The sequence below is a fragment of the Gambusia affinis genome, linkage group LG18, assembly GCF_019740435.1.
Source record: "Gambusia affinis linkage group LG18, SWU_Gaff_1.0, whole genome shotgun sequence".
Taxonomy (NCBI): domain Eukaryota; kingdom Metazoa; phylum Chordata; class Actinopteri; order Cyprinodontiformes; family Poeciliidae; genus Gambusia; species Gambusia affinis.
In genome coordinates, this window is record NC_057885.1 from 15203441 (window position 1) to 15229604 (window position 26164).

At 38.1% G+C, this 26164-nt stretch overlaps 1 protein-coding gene across 43 annotated transcripts in view; it reads left to right on the forward strand.

Moving 5' to 3' along the window:
- Positions 1-26164, forward strand: part of LOC122820557 (receptor-type tyrosine-protein phosphatase delta-like) — a 437628-nt gene that overhangs the window by 235715 nt on the left and 175749 nt on the right. For all 43 annotated transcript variants that reach the window (XM_044098059.1, XM_044098069.1, XM_044098058.1 and 40 more), the window contains one exon: positions 11265-11302. The gene's annotated coding sequence lies outside the window, so the exon portion shown is untranslated. The remainder of the gene's footprint in view (positions 1-11264; positions 11303-26164) is intronic.

Below are 26164 nucleotides of genomic sequence, written 5' to 3' on the forward strand. Positions count from 1 at the left end.
GAAGTGCAGAAGCGATAAAGCACAACAGCAGTCAGTGAAATGCTCATGCTCCACTGATCAGAGCGTGAAACTATTTTACCACAGCAGGATGTGCCTTAGTGCACAAAAACTGTACAAAAACAAAACCATTGTTCACTCATCCGCTCACTATCATGTGTTCACTATATGTGTTCACTAGATGGCTTTGCATTTTTGTTACAGCTGTTTGCAGAGATTTTATTTTAATTTTTTTCAGTTATGTGTTGCATAAATAAGCAGTGGCAGAATAGGACCAGAATGCGCACCAAAAGTTCATCATTTCTTAGGAGAATTCATTTTATTTCCTTGTCCCATGTTTCTTAAAAACTGCATATACATTATTATATAAAATTATATACATTATTTTGCTTCTTTTTTTAACCATAAATAATTTGATCTGTGTCATAACAAATATGCAAAACTTAACTTGATAAATATTATCTTTGAATAGCTATTAGCTACATTACTCATATGCGTTTCAGCAAAAACTGCATTGTCCCTTCTGTTCAGTATGACTTCATTGTGTAACAACAACAACAACAACAAAAACTATGAAACTGGCTCTTTAAAGTACACCCCAAAAATTATTTCATGTACAAAAATACTTAAACCAGGTAAAATAAAGTATTCCAATTTTAACATGTATGTATACAGTTAACATTTGGGCAATTCTAATAACCCTCTTATAAAAGTGGACGCGTATTTTAATCTAATTGTGGATTCAAATCCACATATTTGAATTGACAATAAACTCTGTTTGTATTAATCAGTCTTATATTCACATCGTATGGTTCACATCATTTTATGCCTCTACCTTCTTACCCTTCCAAAATTGTCATTTAAGACCACAGTCAACCAATAGCATTTAAAATGAGTGTGCTTTGAACTTAGTCATTCCCATGCTACTCTGATCTGAACCCATGCAGGCAAGGTGAAGTCTGCATCAGCTTCTCATATTTACATATGAACTATAGTGATTTCCCTGTGGCCTCTCTGTGGCCTTGCAAATACCGCATGACACAAAAACCAGGGGTGATGCATGGTATTAATGTGAAACTAAACCTGGTGGCTAAACCAGTGTGATACGCCACGTAATTGCAGCTCCCAGCTGAATGGGCCATAATCCACCAGAGACCTACTGACCTTGGTGAAAGTTAAAATGGACCCCGCGCTTTCACATGACCCAGTTTGTCACAGAAATATCAGCAGCACATTAAACAACTCTGAAATGATGTCGGTAATGACCAGTTGCTACACAGGTAGAGAGGACGCTGTTTTAAGAGGCAACTTATTATCTGCCATGAACCCCAGGGAGTAAACTGTGAAGTCATATACTAACATTGCCTCATTGATGTTTTAATATGTCAGTGTTAAAAAAAAGAGAAAGAAGTTGTACAAAATGGCTTCAGAGAACATATTTATAAGTGACAGACCTCTGCTAACTGACCGAACAACTTACTGTCTCTCCTGATGCATACGGCTGTTTGCAACTGCTGTTTGCAACTCATAGGAGAAATTTGTAGCGCTTGTGCTGCTGCCTCGCAATCATTTGGATGACAAATAACATGACGTCTTTCAAAGCGACAGATGCTTCCGATTTCGTTTCCTATCACTCTTCTTCCTTTCACACGGCGGCCTGCTTGGCACATCTGTTCCCTCAACAGTAAAGCAAAAGGCGGGAAAGATGGCTGAAAATGCCACTCTCATTAATTATCTTTGTGAAACTTAAACAAGCAGTTTTATTGGGAAACAAGAGGTTAATTGTGAATGACAACCGAGTTATGAATCCAATCGGAATTAAACCGGGAAAAAATCCCCTTGTCTTTCAAATTGTACCGTTTCTGGAGACTTGTAGTGGAACACACTATGTTTTTGTTTAACAGCGTTCCCAGAACTAGTTTTAAAACCGTTGTACATGAGTAAGACATCATGTACAATGATATCTTACTCATCATTAAGTCCCTCAGGGACACATAATGACATGTAATAGTAACTTCATAAGAGCCATTTTGCCGGGTGAAGATATCTTAGAAATATTTCTGCTTCCATGCTCAGATTCACGACCAGAAGCATGTGCAAACACATTTTGTACCAGCAAAGAATTTAGTGAATTTACCACAGAATGTTTATGGGGCAAATTAAGAAAAAAAAAAACAAAAAAAAAAAACATTTAAGCTTCTAATCCAACTAAAGGAAAATATGCCCCTGTGCTGTTAGGACACAGAACATAAATAAGCTTTAATTATTCTTTAATTATGGGTTAAAAAAAAGTTCAACCAGTAAGAATCTTTTTATTCTGAAGCTGAACTTCATGAAAGTTGTTCTAAACAGAAAAAGATGAAGGTTTCCAATAGACGTCTCTGATATAACTTTTTTTTTTTTTTTTTTTGTAAAAGTAAGAACTACCCTATGAAGCATATAATATCCTGACAGGATATAACATCTCATAAAAACTTGGTGACTAAATGGTGCAGATTACAGTCTCTTGCGTGGAAGATTAAAGGCCCCCACCCTGGTCCATTTAGAGAGGTGCCAGCCACTCTTGTACCTGTAACATACACTACAACTCCTAATTGATTTTACAAGGCAGCTTAGGCTCTAATTGCTGCTTTGCCCAGGGATATGGCTGATCCAAATGGCTTAACAACTTCTCTTTTTTGGGAAATTTCCATTCATGAGAGAGCAGGAATGACGAGAACAGAATAAAAACACGGCAACAGGAAGTTCTCCAATACCTTTAGATCAAACTGATGCACCATGTGATTTTTGCACGCATTCCATATGTGGTGTTTAGGGGTGTTACTTGCCGTCTAATCAGTTACATGATAATAATAACTTAAAAGAAAGTAGAAAAACAACAATTTGCTGCAGCAGTGCATTAATTGGCATTAATCAGTGTAATGGAAATCTTGATTTTAATTCACATTCCCATTACATTAACTCAGTCCGTGTGACCCAAAAGTGGTCGCATGGCGTGCGATCATGTGGCTTCTTACACTACAGCTGCCATATTGTGCAGTGACATATTCACACCCTGAACAGATCTTATTAACATCATCTGTGTTATCCTGAAGTAAAGTATTGAAGTGTATTGCTGGCAGAATTTAATTTATATAAATGTCACTGCACTCGTTTTTGCTTGGGGTCTCCTCCATTACAAATACTGAAGTTCCTACTATTTTAACGTAATTAGTAGGAATTACTTTAGATCGGTTTGTCCTGTTGTAAGACTGTGAAAATGCTCTTTAAAGCGGCTCATGAACAGGATTTATTAAAGCTGAATGGTGTCTAACATTAAATCGCTGCAGGCTGGAGTTTGTAAATAAACAATTCTATGGATGGTGATGGAAGAGTGGTTTTCGAAAGTAGCAAAGAGATGAAAATTAAAAACTTCTTCAGTTTTATTTGCCTGTTTATTTTATTCCTTTAGCTCAATGTTTTTTGATTTTGAGTTTATGTTCCACAAATTAGCTGATTTGGATCTGCTTATAAGGCAACTCTTCAACGTAATGTCACTGGATCACTGGATATGATCACCCATTTTTGTCCGCATTATACGATGGATTTTACCTGTCTTGTTTGTATGATTATTACCAAAAAATATCCAGTCGTCTATTCACTTTTGGGGAAATGTGCTGATTTATTAAACAAGTACATACTTATTCTCACCCTCAAAAACAATCTATTTTCAGCTGAGACTACTCTTTGGTTTTTGCTGCTGTTTATTTAAAATGATGTCCCTGTGGACAGTGACACGATTCAGATGAAATCATTTTCCACTGCAACTTAAAACATTATTCCAACTATATTCATAGCATCAAGGATCGGGGAATTATGGATTTAATTTGTTAACCTTGGAGGTTTTGCCGTTAACTCTTTGAGGTCTGGGCTGTGTCTCTGATTGACCTCCATGTTGTTGTTTAATTTCTTTCCACATCCAAATCCGCCCTTCAAACAGCTGAGAAATGAAAAGACAAGGAATTATGGATGGGAATAATCGGACAAATTAAATGCAGTTTCATGAGGCTGCTCAGGTGGAAAATAGATTGGATTATGATTTGAGACAGTCGGGATGCAAAGGGAAGAGATTGTAGAAAAATAATATATCACTCAGCGCACAAACTGCTGTCTCTGGAAATAAGGCTGAGGCTGCAGCCTCTTCTATGTGATAAAAGAAGAGCATTTTACTGTCTTCCTTTTGCAACCTTAAAGGCATAGTGCAAATGTTATTAAATGTGGTTCTTTGAAGCCATCAGTAATAGTTCCCTAATCTCTGGAAGAGAGATGTCATAGTGCATTGAGTTTGCAGAAAAGTAAAGAAACAGAAATGGGAGAAAAAGACAAAACCGTCTATTTGTTTATCCATCCGTCTCTCCACAGCATCCCGCTTCCTGTTTCTGTGTGTTGGTTGAAGGGTTCAGTAAATAAAAGCACTTTTCTAATTATACTTTAACTAGACATGAAAACTCAGACCTCTGGAAGTTTAAGCCTGGAAAAATATTTTGTTTTGGAAAATGTGTTCAAATCTTGAACACAACAGATTAAGAACTCAAAACATTGTTTGTTTAAGAAAAAAAGCTACAAACTTTAAAACAGTTTCATATGAAGTTATAAACACACAATATATATAACATTCTGTCCCAAAGACATTAACATATTCTTAATTGAGTTTTATTAAACTTCATAAATCTGATTAACAACTTTGAGAATTTATTCACTTTTCTACATATGCCGCATGCAAGTGTCCAATTTCTAATAGTTACTTCACAGAACCTTATTTAAAAAATAAAAAACTCCACAATTTTCCCTTTAAAAATTTCCTTTAAAAGCATTTGAGAAAAATAAACTCTGCAAAACAAGTATTTTTTTTGTTGTTGTTGTTTTCTTTTTTTTTTGTATGTGGCTTGTCAGAAGTGTGGGGTAATTATTGAAACATATGGGCGACTGGCCCTGCTCTTAACCCTCTCACTAATGATGCTTGGCTTTTACAGAAGGGCATGGGAAGGACACTCATGCCATTAAATGGTGTAGTTTTACCAATAGAGATCTATGACTTCTCTTGCAGCTAGACAGAGCACTGTGTGTGTGTGGGGGAGGAGGGGGAATAGTTTAAAATGAAACTATAAAACACAGAAAAGCAGCCACACAGCCCACATACTGCAGGCAAATGGAGTTTTGTGTCACTGCTAAGATAATTTACTTCAATTGCATGAGAAAATCTTCCCCAAATCAAACTTTTCCTGGCTAAATTTTCTGGTTATTGTCTAAGTCTTAGCCACATGAATGAAACCCACAATATATTCCTTCATCAAATCCGTTTGGGTGGCTTGAGCAAAAAAATAATAATGTTGACGTTTATTTGATGGATAAAGTCACTGTACATGTATTGAAAATAAACCATTACCGAATATGTAATATTACTATTATTGTGCCCCCTGTCTAATTGTATCCTTTCATTTGAAGACAAAACTACAACCCTAGCCTAATTTATGTCACATCAAAGCCTTTCCTCGGACAGCAAATTTAAATTCCAGATGACCCACTTCAACTCCATTAATTTTCTTTGCTGAATGAAATCAGAAAAGATGCCTGTCTATAACGCCAGCTAGCTTTAGGCATGTTCCCCCCCCCCCCCCCGCCACAGCTCGGAAGTTGCAGCACTCTCTCATGTTAATGGACTCGACGATTACCATCCCTATTGCGTGCAAAACATGCATACATGCCCCAGGTACATCTCAGTGTGACCCAGCCAGTTCAAGCTTTTGTTCATGTGGTCTTCTGGCTACAGGCAAAAAGTGATGCTGCTACACAATGGACTAAAAGCTTTGGCAGACAGAAAGAAATCCCGACACAATGGCCGAGGCCAGCCCAGAAACAGCAATTGAAAATATCTTCACAAAATTCATCTGAATGTTAGACGCTGCAGTGTTTTACCATGAGCGCCACTTACTTGAAGGACTAAATATTTGGATTTAACAAATTTGAATGTGGCTGCACAGTGGCACGGTTGGTAGCACTGTCACATTAATGAGCAAAAACTCTGAAAAGTTGAGTTTGTAATAGTTGTTTACATGAAAAAGATGTGAACATTTATGTGTTTAAGCCTTCGACAAGATGGACGGCGTGCTTTCCTTTACCATCACTGTGTACAGTGAACAAGTGGAGAGTTTAAACACAATGGTATTTGTGAAGGTGAATGTATACCCCAAATTCCAGAAACCCTAAAGACATACACGCTGTTATAATTATGAATTTTTGGTAAATATGAGTTAAGCTAGCCTTATTATTGACTGCCAATCTGTCAGCTGTCTTCTTGATCTGATAGTTTCCAGCTCCCACTATGAATCTCCCCAGGAAAAATCATGTAGAGCTAATGGAAAGACGGAACATCGGATTGGAAAAAACGGAGAATATAGTTGAAAATGTATTAGAACTGCTACAGCTTTGATTACATCTGAAAGCAGAGTATCACAGTCTACTGAAAGCCTGCCAGTCTGTCATGAGGCATCTCAGCACATTTCTCATTTAGCTCACACTACAAACTTTACCTGACTAAACCGGCAAAGTTGTTCTCGCATTAATCTGCCACACTTGCTTACTGAAATTATATAAATAGTGTTGACTAGTCTCCACTTTCTTTAAATTAGCATTGGACAATGGAGACCAGATGGTCTGGTCTTCCGTTTGGCAGTGTGAGCTGATCTGTCGAATGTCAGCGCAAAAGTCTTTGCTGCTTTCACAACAGAGCAACTGGAAAAGCAGCTCTTGGATTGATTTCATCCCTCATCCGATGCATGGTGAAGATTTCTGACAAAGACATATGGAGGAGAGAAATGCACAACAGCAGGTGGTCCAGTCTCCAGTCTGAGATGTTTTCACTTGATTGTTTCGGACAACATGCACCTTCAGATGAGCAATGTATGCAGCGTTCGCAGGCAGGTGGGCGCACGGATTCAGCTCAAACACAAACTCAGCAGAAGGAGATGAATCTCTGCTGCAACGCAAATGGCCCAGGAGCTTTCTGCTTCAAAGAATCCTGGACTAAAGTTTACAATTTCTTATATTGTCAACTGAAAAAAAATGTAGGGATTTCTTTCAAAATAGACAAATTCCTTGGATCCCAAGTTTTATTTCTGCATCTTAATTTCGCCTCAGTTACTGTCTCCTCAGCTCAGCAGATCTTTGAGAAATGGTGTCTTTCACCTTCACTCTATTTGGACTTGTGGAGAGACGCTGTCTGGGCTTTGGCAGATGGACTGATAGCCAGCTCTGTGGAATGGCAGCTGTTAAAGGGCTTTTTAAATTGCACCCGGGTTGATGGGTGCCTGTCAGCAGGGCAATGGACAGAATTCGGAAAAGGAGAGGGAGAAAAAGCAGAAATCGGTGAGATGAGGGTGAAGCAGAGAGTGGAGCTGGAGGACAGTGACCCTGACACCAAGGCATATAGAAGAAAAATGTTTGTGAAAAAGTGAAACTACAAAGGCAGAAAAATCATAAGGGGGTTATTGGACTCAATGTGGCAAATTGAAGAGGTGACAATAGCTAATGAAGTACTGAGTCCTGCCAGCATTGTAGTTATTTAGTTAGAGCACACATCTACACTACGTTTGCCAGCTTTAATGTTTCCCAAACTACAAATGCATTCAAAATAGTTCCTTGTCCAATCTATCATTAAAACCACAGTAAAAAGATAGTACCGTAATCCCCTTTAAAAGCATTGGTTTTGGCGTAGGGGATAGCGCGACCCACATTTGGAGGCCATCAGTCCTCGACGCGGTGGTCGCGGGTTCGATTCCCGGACCCGGCTGACGTTTGCCACATGTCTTCCTCCCTCTCCTTCCCCCTTTCCTGTCAGCCTACTTTCAAATAAGGGACACTAGAGCCCACAAAAGAGCCCCTGGCGGGGAAAAAAACTAAACAAAAAGAAAGCATTGGTTTTAGACATTTTGTACCCCCAATGTCACAAAAAATATCTGCCTATATACAGATTATTTTCTTTGTCACAATCTTTTGTAAAAAAATAAAAATAAAAAAATTAAAAACCCTAAAAAAAGTTAAGAACCATCTCACACCAACTTTCCAGGTTTAAAATTGAAGTTTGAATGTAAATAATGCTGACACTAGACTCTTTATGTTAAAATGCAGTTAGCTTATCGTTGGCATGTTTATTGTTTGACTTGATGCCAGTGAAATGAAAATGAAATGAGCTCTCACTTTTGTTCATAACTTGAAAGTCTCTTAACATCTGAGAAGTTTGGACAGTACCGTAGCTGTGGCGTTTTCCACCAGCAATAGCATGGTAATTTAAGCTTTAGTCTTACTAGGTCTACACTTTTGTCTACTTTTAGCAACGGTGTACAGTTTCTGTGTACTACTTCTACTATTGTGTCAAAAATGTCCAAGGCATCATATTGCAGATTTTTTTTTACTCCAATTGAAATTCTACTGATTTCACAGTTGCAATTTGCAGTGTGGAAAAACTGCGTCTTTCTATTTACATTGCAGGGGAACGGTGTTGTTGCCCTGTAAAGCGACTCTTTCAGCCTGACTGCCTAATACTGCCTTGCTGTGGCTATGCTGTGCAACAGATGGCGTTCTAAGAAGGTCATCATGTCTGTTTCAACAGTTGCTACACACCCTGGCAGCGTTATTAGGGGCTATTCAGAGCATAATGTACTGTCAAGGTGTTGTCAAACAGCAGCTGAATAAATGTAGCCCTTGTTAGGAATCTTCCTAACTTGCTGAAGATCCCTTTGAGAGTTTACGATCTGTTCACAGTAAAGAGCTACTTATGTGTAAATGATTCAAAAGTTCTTTATAATTGTCAAGTTTTCTATCCTTTGGTCTGTTTCTGGAGGCTCTTGGTGTTATCTTACACCTCGGGACACTATCAAAATTAAAACAAGTTGATAATTATTATTTATTTATTTTTTCTTTCTTTTTTTTCTCAGGGACTTTTTCATGTGTTTGTAGATTTCTCCCCAAATCTACAAACACTCACATAGCATGCCTCAGAAAACAAATTGTTTGCCCTCTTTATGTTGAAAAAGCCCCCACGAACTCCATAAGGTCTTGAAAGAACTAGTGTGGCTACATTAAGGCTGGTTATTAGCCATAAATCTACAAAAGGTGGCTGGACCTCTCTCTTATTGCACACTGATTGCTGCGGTATAACTATTAATCATTTTCTGCATTCCCCATGGGTCAAAAAACCCTCTTTTGCAGAGGGATGGATCAGACACTGCAGGACTGGCAATTATCTGAATCCAAATTCTCCGTGGTGTTCTGTTCTCTCATTTGCTTCTTTCCAAATTATGTTCGCATTGGATTCCACTAATGGAAGATGTGACTAATGCTGGGCATCATCCAAAACTGCTATTATTATTATTATTATTATTATTATTATTATTATTATTATTATTATTATTATTATTATTATTATTATTATTATTATTATTATTATTATTATTATTGTTATTATTGTGTGTGTAGAAGAGTTGTGATAAAAGTCACTTTTTGCTCAGTGTGTAACAGTCAAACCAATATTGACTTATGATGAATGCGACAAGTGTTTCTCAGTTTTTCTGTTTTTGAATGTGCGACATCCTGCACATACATTTTCTTCATTACTCTTGTTTTGCATTTTGTTATAACTGAAAACATAAACATATTTAATAAAAGATTTGTGTAATAGATAAAGTTGAATTGTGAGGAGGAAGGAAAAATCAGATCAGACCAAAATTTGAACTTCATGGCCATCATGCAAAATTAGCTTTGGGAAAACAAACGCTGTACATAAAGCCTGAACACACTTCCTGAAAGATTTTGGCAGAAGTATCATGCTCCGGGGTTGCTTTTCCTTAGAAGAGGTACGTAGGCTGGTCAGAGTTGAGGAGAATATAGATTTTACAATTGCTTCCCAAAAATTTTGGGAAACATTCCCATCACTTTTGGGAATGCCTCTCTTCGGTGTGGACAGTAAGGTTGTCAGAGTTGATGGACTTTAAGTACAAAGCAAGTAGGTGGATCAAAAACATAAATGCAAAATTGCAATTCAGAAAGAAAAAAACAGGACATGGTCGCAGCATCATAATGCCATGGAAATACAATTTTTTCATGAGTGACGGGGAGATTTGCCTTCACCTTCCAGCAGGATATCGAACTCCACACATACAGAGAGCAATAAGTTTCACAAAGTATTCACTTTGCAAATAAAGAGAAATGCAAACCACAATCATCGCATTTTTATTTTAAAAAGCCCCCCCGAAAACAGAAACATTTTTATAATTTTTTTTTTTCCCTTTTACAATTACGCACTATTCTGTGTAGGTATATCACATAAAATCCCAAATGAATCACACTGAAATGTGTGGTATAATGTGACAAAATGTGAAAAAGGTCAAAGGGTGGCGATACTTTTGCGATGTAAAATATAATTTATGTTCTTTCAAACTATCGCCATACCCAGGCATTGCACAGCTGTGTAGCTATCAAACCAAAGCTGTTTAGTCCCAGTAACTATGATATAGCGTGCATATAAAGCAGGAATAAATCCCCCCTTCAGCATTATGACATCAACTGTTCAACCACTCAGCCTCTACAGTCTGCAGTCATATTTCTCTGCCAGAATCAATTCTATCAATAACAACCACTGGCAAGCTTGAATTTTATGTTGCAGTCTGAAAAAATAAATACAACAAAGTTGCATAGCATTGACATATTCTGCTCATCATTGTAATTTTTGTTTGGTTTCCCTTTTTTCTTACTTCATTCTGAATCTGTTGGTGCTCGGACACCTCATGTGTGGAATCGTCATGATATTCTTCCAGTTGATCTTTAATTGTTTCAGGCAACCTTTCGGTGTGAACTTAACCAAGAAATGTCCCTTCCTATTTTCAACGTTCTAATTTCTCCTTAATGAAATCTGCTGGAAATGTTCAGCCAGTGACTGGACGTCTGTGCCGAAGACTGAATTTTTGAAACAGACTGGAAAATTACAAAGCTTTAAGTGTCAGACACACAAGCCTGCCAAATGTAATCAGTGGGTAATAAATGTTTGCCCTTTAACACGGTAAGAGTCTGGAACAGTAGTGCATCAGTGCAAGGCAACAGATCATTGTGTCGGTCTGGGTTTTAGATTCAATCCATTATGAACCTTTTCCAATAAGTGGCATTAGTTTATAGTTTATGTTTTTTATTCTGTGCAGACCTTCATCTAATGTTTTGTCTTTTTTCTCGTCTTACAGCTCATGATCTGCCGGGAAGTTTGCTTGAGCGGTGAAAGGTACGTTTTCTAATGGAAGATTTTTCTACTGTTCAGCAAATGAAGTTTCCATCTCTTCATCAGTCTGATTATTGTCTTAATGCTGGTGGCAGCAAAATGGAAACTCTGAAGAAGTGAGACTGATAGGGCCTTGAATTCTGGTCTCCCTGCTGCTTAATTAATGTGGTCTCTGAACCCAGGAGGCACTGCTTTAGAAAGGCTTTCTTTGCAGAGTCTGGCAGAATTAAACAGTGTCACCTGCGCTGTTCCTCATGCTGTAGTAGATTTTGAACCTATTGGATTGCCAGCACTCGAAATGTGCACGAGGGCAATGACACAGTATTGATATTTGTGTGTTTGTTTGTGATTGTTGACAGTAACATCTCTTAGTACATGGTGAGGGAGTTTTCTGAATAATGCATCCCTAACTCGAAATAGATTTTGTCAGACAACTGCTCTTACGTCAAGATGACTCAGTTTCTAATAAACCACAGTTGGTACTTTAATAAACTTAAAAATACAGGGGTTTATTTTATTAACAACATTGGAAGTTGTTATTTCTACATAATCTCATTTGCCTGGGATTGAAATTTGACAGAACCTCCTCTTAAATCCAGAAATAGCCACAGCTTGTCACTTATCCTGTGACTGTGTAGATGGTAATACAGTTGATGTCTACTGTAAATGTAAACTTGGGTATATCGTACAGTTTTATCTGCGGGAAAATTTACATCCTGGTTTGAATTAGTGGTGTCAATTGATAAAAAAATTTTCTTGGATTAATCACACTCTAGCATTGTGATTACTTGCTGTGCCTAACTTTGTAGACTTGAAAGGAATGGTGTTCCCTCCTTCTGCCACATTCCAACCAATTAAAATGCAATCAGATGTTAGATTTTTATTTTATTTATATCTTGAATTTTGAGGAATAAATGACATAGATAAAAAAAATTTAAAAAAACACTTGAGGTTGTACTTTATTTAAAAGGCAGGCTGTCATTGGTTTTACATGTACTTGAATTGAACTATTCCATCAACCCCTGCGAAAAATGCTTTAATTACAACAAAGATTTTAATTAAAGCATTTGGAATAACCTACCACTTCAGATGTTTACAGTTTAAAGTTAATTAGCTTGCTGAGTCCAGGAAGCAATGCCACATCACAAAGTCAACTATGGACCACAAACTCCACACCAGCCGGGTTTCTCAGATCGCTGCTTTATTTTTCTTTATTTTATTTTTCCACTCGCTGCCTTTGAGGTTCCTATCTTTACAATCCAGCTCCGAGTTTCAATGGATGACTCACCGGCTTCACCACATCCAGCTGTGAGATGTTCCACCAGCCCACACCCTCATTTTCAGAAATATATTCTCCACCTGGAGCAAACATCAGTAAAAACTCCTCTGTCATAAAAAAACATTTGCTTTTATCAAAGCGCTTTAGAAGACAATGACTTTTGAAAAAAGAAAAGGAAAAAAAAAAAAACATTCTGATGGAGAAACATCAGTTGATGTGCAGGAGAGTTAGAGGATTGCTTCAGGCAACAACATGACAAGTAAAATCTGTTTTTTTCTTTTTTTTTTCTTTTTTGGCTGATTACCATAGCTGCTACGTTGAACATCAATTACGTTGATGTAATTGTTTCCTCTTCATCCCAGAAAATGACTTTAGGGTGCAAAGTGTTGTTACTGTATACTGAAAGCATCTTACTAGAATACACTTTTAAACTTTTTTTCTAAACTACTAAAATATGAAATTTAGCATAAGAAAATAAGTAAAACCTTTTTCAAAAGTCTTACAATCATGAGCTTCCTTATTAACATTTCTTCATCTATCAGGTTGTTTTAGATGTAACTGCTTTTTTCTGCTGTCTCCTTGTTTCAGCTGATTATGATTTGGGAACAGTTTATGGCCTTGGGACATAATTATGATAAACCTTGGACATGCCATGCACTGTTAGTCAGCATCACTTTCACTCTGTTATCCTCTTCCTGCTTAGAGCGCTTAGGAAATCTCTGTGTCTGAGGGAGTACATCTCTATGCAGATACTTTACTGCGTAGATTCAGACTTTGCATTAGAACCGCAGGCGATCACATAGTTTAGGGACAGCAACCGCCCCAAAACACCTAATACTCAACACTCTGAATACTTAAGACCCCATCCACCTCAAACCACCCCAAAGAAATGCTTATAACTGCATAGTTTAACACTTAAAACACCAAATATACCTTAAGAGTCATTGATATGCTCTGTGGAAACTGTCTTAGGACAATCACAATATCTAAAATATAGTTATATTGTGATTAGAAATATCTTATCTTGTTTATAATTTTAATTTGATACATACACTTGTTACTGATACAGGCTTCAAACAGCTGGATAAAACAAGAACAGTATGAGTAACTGTAATTACTCTTACACCTCGACATTAGTAACCAGTCCATGACTTTTTGCTAAAGTAAAACATATTTAAGCTATTTGAAGGCCGCCCAACCCTGCTTGCAGCTTTAATTATAATTGTTTTACGTCTGCGCTACAGTTTCATTCAAAATGACGGGAAGGCACACTGTCTGTTTCATGGATTTGAAAGTAAAACACCTTCAATTTTTCAGTTGGAAAATAATTGGTCTTTTTTTTTTTTTTTTTTTTTTTTTTTTTAAAAGAAAAAGATGAGCTTTTGCAAGAAATTGCATTAAGCAACTTTCTGTATTGTTGTTCAGCTTGTGTCTTTGCAAGGCAGGTTTGCAGAGGGCTTTCTCCACCTATAGGCAGAACATGTGAGGGCAGATGAAAGCAGCTTTGAGGATGTTGCCCACGACTGGGAGGAACAGCTCTTCCTCCACCACCTTTCTCTTTCTGATCTCCATTTCCCCTCCCTTCTTCATCCCTGTATTTTTTTTTCTAACCTCTCCTATTCCACTGCCACTCTACCTCGCTATCTCCTCTCGCCTGCCTCTCCCCTCCCTCTGTTGTTTGCCTATCCAATTTTCCCTGAACATCCAGCCCACTCCTTCCCCTCAGCCACTGCTGTCTCCATGCCGGTTCTCATCTCAAACTGCTCTGCTCCCTGTACTTACACACACATATATATGTACATATATATAATATATATTTCTTTTCTCTTTTTTCCCATTAATTCTCAAGTTCCTATTCCCTTGCATCAGTGAAGCACTATTGATTAGAAATGTATTAAAGTTCGGGATTACACGGGCATAAATCATCATCTGAGACTAGCTTATTATTTATACTCTTAGCAAATTTTGTACTACAGTATTCACTTCACGCTTTGTGTAATTTGTGCGGGGCTGTTGCTTTGAATCTGCGCTTGTTTAAAGATGTAAATTTATACATGTTAAACACAGGGTTCAGGTGTGAGCCCAGAGCCATTTTAGGGAGAAATCCCCTTCAGTCACAGCACATGGCACACACGCGGGTGACAAGATTTGTGCTTCTTTGACTCCATCACAAAGGATTAATGTTACAAAGTACAGGAGGGCAAAAAAGAAAGTGGAAGAAACTAAACTAGGAACTTGGAAAGTAGAGATGTTTACAGCTCTGCCACAAGAAAGACTGGATAAAGGTTATGTTGAAGGAGACTTGTATTTCCCCCTAGACCTACTTATTCTTGGCAAACAGTACTTATTTCGCATTGTCCAATGTACAGTGAGTTGGAGGTTTAAAGGTAGTTCTCCCAGTGACAGTATCTACTGTATAGTCACTACCTCCAAATGGCACAACAGGCTCAGCCGATAGAGATTAACATTGAAATAACAAAGCTTATGTATGAACAGGAAGTCTCACTTGAAACAGTAAACAGCGTAGATATGAGTCCTTCTCTTCTACATTTTTTGCTCAAAACATGTAGACTATTCATTTAGTGAAGAGAATTTTGATACTTAGTAATATCGCTCATGTAAAAGAAACAAGTGAGGTAAAACTACCCCAAGAAGTGTACTTATTCCAAAATGTCGTGACGGTAAATTCATACCAAGACGGTTATTATTTTTCCTCCAGCACTTTGACTTAAAGTATTTAGCGGAAACGGCTGCCAAATATGTTGTACAGAATTTTCTGAAGACCTTTTCCTTTTTTATTATTGCACTGCAAGCATCTAAACAAATTAAAGAAAAAAAGTTTCTGTCTTCCTCCTTGCCCTTTCTGTTGGTTGTCAGCATGTGTTATTGATTTTTAAATCTGAAACACACCGAGCTCCTTCTTAGGTCTTAGATACTAAGGGAGTGGATCTCCCTCCAAACTACGTTTAAAAACTAACATTGATCTTTTGTGCAGCTGCCAAATAAAAAATGTATAAACACTTGACGTAGCCAGGCCATAAATAGACACTAGAAAAATATAAAACGGAGAAATAAAAGGCTTTATAGTATTTTTGTTTCTTTCTTAAGTAACTAATTAATTGAATTAATTGACAAAAAGAAAAAAAACTCAGATTTTGTATGTTTTATACAAAATATAAGACATTGTTTATTTTTAAATGTAAAACCGATTTTAAAATGTATAGGTAATTATGAGGTGATCATACTGTCTAGAAAAATTTGAGTAATTCACGCTTTTATTTATCTTAACCTAGGATGTTATTAATGCTTTGATCACGTCATGTCATTTTGAACAGTGGCCAAAGCCTAGTAGACTCTCTTCCAAATGGAAAAGACAAGAAAATGTCATTTTTGTAAGGCAGATTCATATTGATTCACATAAGTGTGAGTAATGGCTCCAGATAATAAATAATAATAATACCAGATAATTCCTAATTGCCTAAATCTGCTCATATCTACAGTCACAACTGGATTTATGATAAGTAAGGTCAGACAAGGTTCCAGATTATTCTCACCACCACACAGTGGGATTGTGAGAAAAATCTCAAAGATTTCTTCCACAGGAGGAAATGTTTCATCTTGTTGTTTCAAAGTCCATATAACAGCAATTTATTTACTTATTCTCACTTAAGGTGTGACAACAAATGTGAAAGGTGGTTCAAACTTGACCTTAATTATATGAATTAATTCTAAATAAAAGTGTGTGTCATCCACAAGTTCAAAATTGCGACTATGAAACAAACTAATATAAGGTTGTTGTTTTTTTAAAACTTTTCATTGTTCCACAAGGATAAAGATTTAATTTTCTTTAACCCTATACACAATGTCAGCTGAGTAACCTTCCCTCCCCCTCTCTTAAGAAAATATAGTGAATGTCTGCATCCAGGTGTGCATGCACAGCACAACAGGCAAAGATTGTCAGTTTTCATAGGTCATGCATGTTGAGGAAGAAACGCATGCATTTTCATCAATAACAAGTTCAGACCCAGTTCTTCAGGAAAAAAAAAAAAAAAAAACTTAATGAAATTGTAAAGGAGTGTAACATTTTGGTGTAACCTCAATGATCCACATTTGGTTCTAGCTTCTCCTTCTTAAGTGGACTGACAGTTTTGCTGCCACTCTTGAAAAGACCTAATATGAATACAACAAACACAGCTCTGAACACAATATTTCCATAAGTTTCTTCTTTACCTCCATCCCATTTCACCTCACGATGGAGTTTATAACCTTCCCTGTTTTTTTGCCTTCTGATATCTCTACAGTTTTCTTCCTGAATGTAATTCACTGTTTGCTATTCAGAAAATCCTGGCAGCTTGTTTGCCATTGATTTTGTTCGCAGGGATTCAACGTTTTAGTCTGTGCATATCAGAGCGATTGTTTCCAAGTGCTCGCATGAATCAATGCTTCCTTGGGTTTCGCTCTGGAGACTGCACACAGCTCAATAACTCCAATTTATGTTTTAATTACAATGATCCAGTTGCTAGCTGCTTGACCCAACTTTTACAATCGGCCCCAGCAGTCCCACAAGCATGGATTGGATTTTAGGCAGTATTTTACAATCTGAACATGTAGTAATTGTTCATTTTGACCATGTTTGTGATAATGATGATGGGGGGGTAATTTCAGATTTCCTGTAGAGACTTTGACGTACATTTGAGGCAAACTGAGGCAAGTCGCCCTGACTTGCAGCGACACTTTCAACAAATACAAGGCAAAATGTGGTAAATGTGATAATTTGTTCTAATTTCTTGTGAACAAAAAAGACAACAAAAAACAGCTCTTTGATTTCTTTACAATATTTGACTCCAAATTGGAGTTTGTTCCCTTTCCCTGTTTGTTCTGTTTCTGTTTCTAATTGACAAATTTCCATCATTTGATCACTTGCCATTAGGACTGATTGCTTCACTCCGTGTACCATACAAGTGGCTTCTGGCAATCTTAAAAGCCATAAATTCTGTTGAGTCCTGTAATTAAGAGTGGATCAATGGCAGCAGTTGCTTTCACTGTTTCCCAGGAGTGTACACTTATATGTCTTAATCCCACTGCAATCCCTTGATATCAAGACACAGTACAAAAATAGAAAAAGAAAAATGCTTCCATAAAATAGCATCTTTTATGCAGCACTCTGCACAACTGCTTGCACCACCTGGTATAATGTGTAAAAAAACCGAAAGCATCTCAAAATACATAAATCTTTCAAACGATTGGGTGGCATAGTAGAAGAGTGAATGCTCATACTCAAAGACTAATAACTGGAACTCTTCTTTTCTCACGCTGCAAATTTCCCTTTGATTAGTGAGCTAAAAGGCCACAAATGCCACAATTTTATTTTCTTGACAAAGTGGTTGTTACCAAATTTTTTAGCGCCTCTGATGATACCTTTAAAATAAATAAAGCATTTTGTAATTTAATTTATTTTACTCTACAAAATCCTGGTTTCCTGGGGTATAAATGCAACTGGGATACAAAGTGTTAAGCCCATTGGTGTTTTGCTCACTAAATCTATTTCTAATGGGGCTGCTGAAATGTTGGTAGTAGCCCTAGAAATACACGCACGCAAAGAAATCCAAACACACTGGTTCATACCTCGTTATGTTTAATAAAGTAAAGAAAGGAAGGTGCAAAAAATACACACAAATTACCAAGAAACCACTTGCAATAGAAAGCAGTTCTCACCTCTGTGAAGACTATTATCAGTGGCTCACACCTAACTGTAAAATGATTTCTCATTATAACAAGTTAATGTACAAGACAAATAAAATTGGATTAAAGTACCTCTCAATACTTTAATCCAATTAAAGTATTGGATTTAAAGTATTGACAGTTTCACTGTTGCAAAATGATGCCATCACTGGTAACAGAGACATTTCTGAATGTTTTAGTGAGTGTTGTTGAGGCCCATTGGTGTTTTGCTCAGTAAATCTATTTCTAAGATTTACTAAGCAAATCTTATATTGATATTTTGAGGCCTATAGCTCATGATTTTACCACTAACCTTTCCTGCCTAGATGCTCTTGGCAAGATTTCTGACAGAGGAGTTAAAGAATTTCAAGAGAAGTTGCCCAATAGCCTTGAACTGCTCACAGTGAGTTTTAGAAATACCTGGAATTAGCAGGTACAGTTTTTCCTTGTAAGCATTAAGTGCCTTGCAATGGAATCTATGCACGGTCGTCGTTGAAGGAAATTTGAAGTTTGCTACAGAAGGTGTTTTGATAAGAACTGTCGCTATCACCCTAACAAACATCAACAGTAAAGTCTGGAGGTGGGAGCATCAAGGAGAGATGCTGATAGTCGCAGACGTTTTATAGTTAAAGAAAAAACTACATGGAGAAATGAGCCAAGACAAGAATCCAGGCAGTAAAAAATGTTCCCGACTGTCTGTCAGCTCACTTGAATTTGACTAAAAACTGTGAACTGAAGATAAAATCCATCCGTCCATCCATCCATTTTCTGTACACCCTTGTCCCTAAAGGGGTTGGGAGGGTTGCTGGTGCCTAACTCCAGAGAACATTTTGGGCGAGAGGCGGGGTTCACCCTGGACAGGTCGCCAGTCTGTCGCAGGGCAACACAGAGACATACAGGACACACAACCATTCACACACACACTCACACCCAGGGAGAATTTAGAAAGAGGACTGGACTGTGGGAGGAAGCCAGAGAACTCGTAGAGAACCCACGCATGCACAGGGAGAACATGCAAACTCCATGCAGAAAGACCCCGGGGGGGAATCGAACCCTCTTGCTGCTAGGCAACAGTCCTACCAACTGCTCCACTGTGCAGCCCTTGAAGATAATGAACCGAAAAATTAGTTTCTACATACAGGATACAGAAAATAGCAACTCAGGCTTTTCTAATAAGTATTTGATTGTTGCTAATTTCCTGAGTTATTCCAGTTTCACTTGGGTTATTGCTGATATGCGGTGTCAATTTTATGCAAATCGATCTATTAGAAATTAAAATTTTGAATTTACTTTTTCAAGACCTTTTTAGTGGAGACTCTGATAACCGTTCAAACTGCTGTGAAATCAGTCTAAAAAAAAATCCTTTCACCAAGAAAGATCACCAGGGGCTCCAGTCTTCTACTTTATTCCTAATTCAAGACTGGTGTTTTATCATTTTATCATGCCCCACCAGTAGCTCCTATTAGAAAACAAATGGGGGGGAAAAAAGGGAACTCGTGGCATGTGGCTGTCAGGTCTCTTCAGTTGATAGCTGTGTCTTTGACAGAAAGGAATTCTTCCCCGCTGTGTGAAAACAACAGCTGGTGAAGACAACATGATGCGGCGGGGCCATGGATGAGTGAGCCATCAAACCTCAGTCTCTGACAGCGTTTTGGCAAGCCGTGTTACATGAAAGTCTGTTTCACCCTGCTCAACTTTTATGGCGTATCAATCAGCATGATTGCCCCGTGTTCTGACTTGGATGGCAGAATCATCCGCCCCGTGTGGTAATGTAGAGCAATGAAATAATACACAGAAATGTGTATGAATAAAATGAATCACAAACTGGACGAGGTTATTTTAGATAGCTTTGTAAAATCACATCCTATTTATGTTTTTACAAAATGAAAGTGCCAAAAGATAAGTCAATATGTTGTAAAGATCTGTTTTCCTGAAGGTAAACTGCAAGTAATTCTGAATATGTCTCTCATATAGACATCAGTAGAAACTGAATTTTTCCTGTTTTGCAAAGGATTATGAACTAGATTTAGATCTACAATTTGATCTGGACATCAAACCAGAGAAACATGCTTTGATTTAAACCAATCTGCTTTAGCTCTGGCTGTATATCTATGCCTTTTTATTCTACACAAAATGGAGAAAATGGCATAAACATAAAAACTTAAAAGTGATATCATTTACTAAAAATAAAACGTATGATTTATTTGGCAGAGGTGTGGGATGCCAGAGAGGTATTTTTCTGCTATGTTTTAGAGCTTGCTTACTTTTCTGCCATGTGCGTACCTCCACCTGTCTTCTAATGAGCTCTACGATTTAAATCTCTACTAAAGAAAAGCATTCCCACAGCATGAGGCCACCACTATCATACTTTAGCAAGGAGCTGCTGTGTTTTATAAAAATGATAGCTTCTGTGTAGAGACCAAAAAAATAATTTTTGGCCTCATTACACAGAGCAACTTCTTTCACATTTTTGCTCCACCAACATGGTTTGTTGGTGAAAAACTTTAAACAGGACTTCTGTGGATTTCCTTCAATCTTTTTTGTTGTTTTTTTTTTTTTTGTTGTTGTTCTTGCAACTCGTTCATATTGACCAAGTTTGTTGACTTCGTGACTAACAGTTGTCCCTTCAACGTGTTGTCTCGCCTCAGTCTTGGGTCCCTGCAGCCTCTCCGAAGTTACTTAGGTGCTGTTACATTGGTGACATTCATAAAATGCTAATAAGTCACTCCTAAGTCATAAGTAAAAAAATGAGGAAAAAGTTCACTTTCTTTTGCAACACTCAATATGAGGCAAGTCTGTTACATTTGAAGAACATTTCAGGAAAGCAAATCAATTACAAGCTGCTATTGACCCATGGAAGTAAATAAAAGAATAACCACCTAACACATCAATCTTCCCCCAGCTGAACACCATATTTGACCAAATACGCCATTCACAAGCTTTCAAAACAAACTGCATTATCAAAGCTTAACAATTTTATCTTGAACCCCATCAGAGCCTAATTCCAGTCCAAACCAAGCACCTATTCTCTTCCCCTTTATCCCCCTGTGAAAAGCCCAGTGATTAGAAGTGGACTTTAAGTCGACTATTGCCAAACCACCAACCCACAACTATACACCCATTCCCACCGAGACCTTGTTGAATCCTCAAAGCCCGGGCTACTTTATCAGCATGAGGGGATCAGGCAATCTCTCTGCCTCCCTCTTCAAACGCACAGCTCGGTGTGTTCCACAGCTTTTGGTGTAATCTCTTTGGCTGTCGACAGATCTAGCAGGGGGTCAGCTGTGATAACAGGATCGCTCAGGTGAAGATAGTGAAAGGGACAGAAGCTAAAAATGAGAAATATGGGCAGAGAGAAAAAATGAGCGCCATTCGTTTAGTCAAATGAATGCCGCAGCAGAGCGGGGCGAATAGCAGGCATCGAAAAGAATACGCTACTTTAATTCACAAAGGAAGACATAACAAAAAGTCTGTTCTTTTGTGCATTCAAATAAAATAAATGCTGTCTCGTGAATTTTGAAATAAATATAGAAAGTCCTTTGGTTAAATTAGTAACTCAGATTTTCCCATCACTGGAAATTATTCTAAATAATAGGTTTCACATTAAAAAAACACAACAAAAATTATTGAAGCTTATCTCAATATTCAATTTGTTAAAGATGTGCTTGTAGGACAGATTCTGAAATCTCATAATCATGACTAAAAATATTCAAACTCTTTTGACATTGTAACAAATTTCATTATGACTTGTTACTAGACTTTGAATAAGGGCTTTATTTTCCAAATTAGATTCTTTCTCTGAACCAGTTTAGTCCGTTTACAATTTAGAACTGAGTCAGTCGACTATATAGTGAATATTGGTGAAGTATAAGTGCAGGATGGACAAACAAGAAAAGGATCTCATACCCAACAGAGTGATTAGTGAAGAAAATAATCACTTTCTGGGGAAAAATGGAACGGCATGTGGTAAAATGAAATGCAATTTTCTCCAGTCTTTTGAGGTGGAAATAATAATAATAAAATAAAATCCAATATTTGGATACAAAGTGAGTCCCATTTGACAAGGCTGGATGGCTTGCAAGCACAGGTTCCCTCCCCCAGCCCTGTCAGGGATGTTGTGACCTGTATCTCCCTTTTGTTGCAATCCATTGCGGCCTGACTTGGCATCCTATTAAAACTGCTATCACCCAAAACGGAGTAGAAGAGCAGCACTAGACATTAATAGTGGAAAAAAATGGAAAGGCGAAAGGTCACATAAAACCGAGGAGCTCTGGTATCGATTTTTACGCTTCCAGCTCAACATCAAGCAGGGAAATCAGAGGCCATTCCTCACATTCTATCACACATGTTTACATATGCACAAATACGTTTGCCACGCAAACTGACAATTCAACACTAACAGACGCCTTTATGTGTTTTTATTTTGTTTTGGGTTTTTTTGACTCCGTCGTCCCCATGCACACATGCTGAGAAGCAGCATGGTAGGCAGTGACACAAAGCTAATGCCTTGTCACACAGGCTGTCAGCAGATTAGCCAGTGGATTACACCCGAGCCATTAGATGTGCACAGAGCGAAAGGCCACAAACGTGGCAGAGAGAGTGAGAGAGTGTAGCAGAGGAAGGGAGCGAGGCTGCGAGCGCAGAAGGCGTCAGAATAGCTCATTTTTGGATGAGATCAGAAGACTAAATGGTGAAAAGAGTAAAACTCGTCCGTAGGGCGAGATGTGTTGATTAGAAAAAGGACGAGGAAATTTACTGGTTGCCAGGCGATCATGTAGACAGAAGAGAAAGGTAATAACAAGGGTAAAGAAAGAGAAAGAGAAGCGGTGTATTAGACCAGAAGTGGAAAGAGGACGAGAGTTGAGTCTTGATTGAAAGAAACCCAGGCAATTGAGGTGAAGAGGCAGGTTATAGTAAAAAATAAAAAAAAACTCAAACCTATTAAATAGTCATAGACATATTAATAAAACATGTTGAATATTTGCAAACAAACAAAATTTTAACCTCCCCAAAATCTTCAGACATCTTGCAGAAGAGAACCTGCTTTTAAAACTATTCCTTCAAATAGATTTATTTGGTGTCTCTGTTCATAGTCATGTTGGAAGATTTAGGCCTCCCCATGTCCTTCCTAACATTTAGGACATGTCAATATGTAACATCAACTTTAACAGTGCAGGGGACCCGTGGTTTTCGCAGGAGTTGGGGACCATTATCGTATTTGTGTTTCATTGTTTTTTCTCTGCTAGAACTCGATTCCGATCCAGCAACTGCTGTCACTTATTCTCGTTATTTCTATTGTTGGGTTTCAGTTGCTAAAACTGTAGGTTCTGTAAGTAAGGAAAACTAAAAGTTCCAGTTTGCCACCCTGATACACGGGTAGGTTTTTCCCTTTCAGCTGAAGTGGTCCCTTTACCCTCACAAAGCACTTTGCAGAGGTAACGACATAATCGCCTGTTGGATTTGTCGTTAGGGCCTAATTTTGAGCTGGTGTTTGCACAAGATTGGAACGGGAGATGTCGAGTTCAGGGGGACTAATGTGAAACTCCAATCTTCATGCAGAATGAAAGTTGCACTGATGTTTGCTGAGTGCCGTGTGGTGTGCTGAGCTCCCACACACACGTGTGTAAACTGCGGCTGTAGTCTCTAGTCCCTGGCTGTACTTTTAGAAATGTCTTTGTATGTTCTGTGCTCAAGTTTTGAACCCCGAGCATGTCTTTACTTCTTACTGTCAATGAGTCTTACCTGTAATTTTTTACAGTGGGCTTTTTGCTCCCTGTTTGTCGAGTTCTTGTGCCTGACAGTAGAGTATGCAAACTGCACTTTAAATGCGGAAGGAAGGCGTTGTAAAGATTTTCTGCTCAATGTAAACCTTTGCAGTTTAGGTTTCAACCAGTTTAAGTATTTCCAAATGTATACTAGAAATAAAAAGGCAGTCAGGACTTTTTAAAACCAAGAATATTTCTGGAAACAGCATCCAAAGACCTGGCTGCTTGGAAGAGCAGAAGGTTCACTAGAACTTTTTGCACAGCATTGAGTGAGAAAAAAAATTATTAGATTTAGTGTATTAGTACTTGTATTTGACAAGGATGTGTCTAAAAATCCTGACTGCTTCTCTTATTAATGCTGTTAATTTACTTACCAATTGTAGAACATAAAATTTCCCTACAACATTGTCCCTCAACAGTCTAGCGTAGCTTAGTCTTCATGATGCTGCTCGCTCATCACCATCAAACCTCTGAAAGTATGACAATACATTTTAATGTGTTAAAATGTATTGAATGACAAAAGAAGAAAATAAGTTGAAATGATAGGAGGCAAATGACAAAAGACGTTAGAAATGTTTTTTATGTTTGTTTTTATATGCAGTTTAGAGCCTTTCAATACTCACTCAACACCATCCTGTCCATATCCACCTTATGTAGGAGCCATTCCACCTTTTAAACGCCGTTTCACTTAAAACTGGGTCCAAATGCAAGGGGCTGCTTTGGATTAGGCAGAGAAAAGAGGGGAAAAAACTAATTTCCTTTGTAATTTTATGAGCATTTAATTTGAAACAATTAAGATATTACAGCTCTGAGGATTCGCTGCAGAGAGTGACAGCTGGGAGCAATCCCATAAACCCCTGAGCCATGAACGAGGCACCTTGCTACTACTACTTTTTTTTTTTGAGGGCTTTTCCTACTCTCCCTCCTCCTGCTCCTTTATCTCCTGACGTTTATTTAATCGAAGCAGTTCAAGTAAGGCTCTGCCGTCTGAGGCGAATGTGCTGAAATCTTGCCACCATCGCCCATTACTTCAGCAGCTCATAAACGCACCGGTTGGCTGATGATAGAAGTCCTAATTTCTCAAGACTAAATGGAGGAAGTGAGCGCAGAGGATGTTTACCTTCTGGAAAGCCCTCCCCCCACCCCCCACCGCAGCATTTATTGCATTACTGGATTTCTAGCAGCGGCTGCATGACTCATGTTTTGGAAATAACTAAATGGGCGTAAGGCTAACTACAGGGGGCAGCAAATAGTAAGCAAAAGATGTCATGAAAACGGTGTTTCCCAACAACAATTCTCCACATATAAGAATAAATCACTTTCTTCAGAGGACAAAATATTAATGACTGCCAGGTCCTACACTGAAGTAACTCTGCCACCCTCTGACTTTGAATCTGAGCTCACTTTGTCACCCATCAATTCAGCTCCTCCTCCTACCTTCCACGCTGTCACAGAAGGGCGCCGGAGGTGTGAAATTGATGAAGGTGTGCTTGTGAAAATGCCAGCAGGGGATCACTGGTCAGAACGGTAGAGGCTGGTGTGTGTGTGTGTATTTCAGGATGGAGGGGGCTTGTGACAGGTAGGAGTGGCGAACACCCCTTTTCATGAACACTGAACTGTAAAATCGAGGACCCAGCGCAAACAATGGCCGTGATCAATCGGCTGCGGTGAGAGGCTTCTCGTAAATGCCTGATGTCCAAACGCGCTGAAAAAGAGACATGTTGTAGGGGGAAGACAAGAGAGGAAGGGAGACAGAGTGAAAAATACAGATGTGTGCAGAAATTAAGTTTGGAACGTAGTTGTTTTAGAAAAGTTCTGTTTGTTTTTTTTGAAATGGCAGCAAAACTAAGCCAGGTTTAAATCTCTGTAGCAGCTTATTAGTGATTCCTAATGACTATCTGCCCTTCTAACTATTACTTTTTAATGTGGAGCTTTTTTTTCAGTTTATTTAATTGATTTGTATGGGTTTTATTGGTTGTCACTGACACAAGTGCAGCAAGTTCAACAAAGCTGGTGTTTCTTTGTGGAGAAATTTCGAATTTTGAATTCTGCTTAAAATATCATGCACTGTGAAAATGTTTTTTTAACTACATTTTCTGT